This window comes from Colobus angolensis, unplaced genomic scaffold, assembly GCF_000951035.1.
Source record: "Colobus angolensis palliatus isolate OR3802 unplaced genomic scaffold, Cang.pa_1.0 Scaffold390, whole genome shotgun sequence".
In the NCBI taxonomy this organism is placed as follows: domain Eukaryota; kingdom Metazoa; phylum Chordata; class Mammalia; order Primates; family Cercopithecidae; genus Colobus; species Colobus angolensis.
In genome coordinates this window covers 1,721,276-1,725,002 of record NW_012117266.1, presented here as the reverse complement: position 1 = coordinate 1,725,002, position 3,727 = coordinate 1,721,276, and positions in this window count along the sequence as shown.

The window sequence follows — 3,727 nt, the reverse complement described above, 5'->3', positions numbered from 1 at the left end:
TAAATTCAAAACATGTTTCTTTAACCCAGATAAAAATTAATTAAATAAAAAATAAGGTGTAATAAAATTTGATAATGCATTTGAATAAAAGTATAATATACAATGTTTCTCAATATAATCATATTGATAGGTGTTTTTATTTTTAGCTCTATAAGGCATGTCCATTGACTTTGAAACTATTTTTTTTTTTTTTTTTTTTTGAGGTGGAGTCTCGCTCTGTCGCCCGGACTGGAGTGCAGTGGCCGGATCTCAGCTCACTGCAAGCTCCGCCTCCTGGGTTTACGCCATTCTCCTGCCTCAGCCTCCCGAGTAGCTGGGACCACAGGCGCCCGCCACCTCGCCCGGCTAGTTTTTGTATTTTTAGTAGAGACGGGGTTTCACCGTGTTAGCCAGGATGGTCTCGATCTCCTGACCTCGTGATCCGCCCGTCTCGGCCTCCCAAAGTGCTGGGATTACAGGCTTGAGCCACCGCGCCCGGCCAACTTTGAAACTATTAACCTGAATGAATAAGTGCAAAATAATGGAACCACACAACTGTACCTTGCCTTTCTACGTATTGTGATCCTACAACATCCAGATTGAACTAACTAGAATAGCTGATACCACATGGCTAAGCAAATTTAACTTTGTGACTTTCAAATGAAAACTTTAATCCCTTGAAATAGATATAGCCATACAGATAAATATAGGTATACTTATACATATGTATATATACTTATAGGTATGCATATAGATGTGGTTACAGTTGAAATCTAGATGAAGGTAACATTGAAATCAAGAGGTTCAGTTCTCTAAATCAGAACAATAAAATATTATAGAAAAGTGATTATAAGAAACCATTTTCATTTCCCCCATAAATTCAGTCACATTTATGGAAACTGAGCAGAACATTCAAGATGTTCTCTTCGGGTTCATGAAGGGAGAAAATATACTGGGAATAAAGGCTTCATGGTGGCACCTGCATTCAGAAGACCTTGGCAATCACCCTCATCCTGACTCTGCCACTAGAGCTAGTGGAAGTTTCCTGAGTGTTTTTGCTGCTGTCATTGTTGTTTAACCTACAAGGTGAAATGAATGTAACTGCTACCATTTAATGTCTGTTCTAGTAGAGCAACTTTTAATGCTACTGTGTGACTCAGTCAGACACATTTAACAAGTTTTGACACATGTAAACAAAATATCTTGATTTTATGTTGTTTGTTGAATATATCCTTTGATTTTAGAAAAAAGCTGATATTCATTTATATCTTTAAAAAATTTCATCAACAAAATGCCCCCTTCTTCCTATTTTTATCAGGGGAGTGGTTTAACTGAAATTCAGGTTTGTAAGAAAACTCTTTGGATCAAAGTGTTCTTGTCATCAGCTTAAGCTAAAAAGTAAATTAGTTCACATTAAAGTCTTGTTTCTTTCCCTTGTTAAGTTGCAAAATTTTCAATATAATGATGATGGTGAAGAAGAATGCTGTATCATACCATGAGGATTAAGTAAGATAATAGAAAAGCTAGTTGAAAAAAATATCTAAAATGTTTTGAGTTAAATATGTTAAACCAATATGAAAAAAATTCTACACTAATTTAATAGTTACATCATTTGTTCAATGAAAATGTCAAATAAATTAATGGGCAGAAGAGTGTGATAGGGTGAGGTTATACCAAATACAATAATTTGGAAAGATAATATACTTTCATAATTAACCTAGAAATATGGTTTGATCTGTCACCATTTGCTTGCTCTTACAATAAAAGAAAGACATTTTGAATGGATAGAAGGATTCATTATACATTCGCAGTGAGTTGACAAATGCGACCTGAATTAAATAAAACATATATGCTTGAAGACGCTATATAAATATAAAGACATGTTAAGTAGATATTGCTTTTTGTTGTTGACTTAAATCTGAATACTATCTAAATAAAAGCAAAATGTTGAAAAATGTGAGATTACTAACCATTCTGAAGTTCTGTTTTTTCATTTCAATCTAGAATTATTATTCTTTGGAGCTATTGATGTATTTATCTGCATGCATGTTAATGAGGTATATGAAAATCATAGATTCTCAGTCAGGGAGATAGCATCTCTGAATGACATCATCACTTACATATAATTGAGTTTCATGAACAAAACAGAACCACATTGTGCTTTGAAATTAGAATGTTTTATTGGAAGATAAATAGATAATTCAACCAGTTATAAAAGCAAAAGTAGAGAATACCAGGATTATGATAGAGATATGGGTGCACATAGAAAAGATTGCCTGAAATTCTGAGATGTTAAATTCTTTTGTGCAAATAGCTCCAGCATGATCTTGGTTGTTCAATGATTGAAGTCAGCTTTGGGAAAGTCCTCTTATAATTTCAGATATTGTGTTGCTGGGGCAGTAGTTTAATAGAATCCAGAGAATCCATATCCTCCATAGTATGATGGGCGGTAGCAGCCATATCCGTAGCCTCCAAAGCCAGAACCATATCCACAGTCTCCAAGGCCAGAGCCATATCCGTAGCCTCCAAAGCCAGAGCCATATCTGTAGCCTCCATAGCCACAGCCAGAACCCAGTCTGCGGAAGCTGCCACATCCACATCCATAGCCATAGCCCAGGCCACCGAAGCCTCCATAGCCATAGCCCAGGCCTCCGTAGTAGCTGCCGTAGTAGCTCATGGTGTCAGGGGTAGTGAGTTTGGTTTGCTGCTTAAGGCAAGGTCCTGAGTATGAATGTTGACATCTGTGCGGGCATGCTTATATACCCTGACAGATCACGTGACAAAACACTTGCTGCCTATTTTAGTGTAATTCTATATGTTACACTTACCTGACCCAATCCTGACATCTGAAGAGGCCCTCAAACTCATTAAAGTGTTTGAGCTTGCATTGCATTGCTATCTTGTCATGCTGTCCCTTTAACATATTGCATCACTTTTATGAGAAGAAATTGCTGTAGCTTCAAAGTCTGTACATACCAGACCTTAAATAGACTTCTTCTTAGGCATGTTGCATTACACAGTTGGTAATGCTACATTTTGAAATTAAGTATTGCTTCATCTCTGGCTTTCCTTGAATTGTTTTGCTTCATTTGTGATTGCATAACAGACTGGTTAAATTCAATGCTCTGAAATTTATCATATTCTTCCAGAGGTATCTTATACCTTAGGTGAGGTCCCTTTTTAAAGAGAAGCAAACATTTGAAAGACTGGAGCCATGTGCTCACCTGCTATGCCTAACAGTAAAGAACTTCATGGGGTTAAAAAAGTTAAAGCCACCATTCTTCTATTATTCTAGAACATTGGCCATCATAATCAATATTCTCCTTTTTTTTGTTTTACTAGTTTAAAAAATAAAAACCACTTTAACAATGTAACAGAATATAGCTCAAACATTAAAGTCAAATCACAGTAATAAAAAATCTCTTTCCGAAGCAGCTTTACAAACTGTTCAAAAATTTTTTCACACCCTGACTCCCTTACTGCCATATTAGACATCCAAGGTGCTACGAAAAATACAGATTGCATGGCTCTCCTCTCTTACAAACACCATTCATTCCTTTTTCCTGATCCACACAATTATCCTCTTTTCAATGTATTCTTTTTTTTTTTTTAATTATACTTTAAGTTCTAGGGTACATGTGCATAATGTGCAGGTTTGTTACATATGTATGCTTGTGCCATGTTGGTGTGCTGCACCCATCAACTCGTCAGCACCCATCAATTCGTCATTTACATCAGGTATAACTCC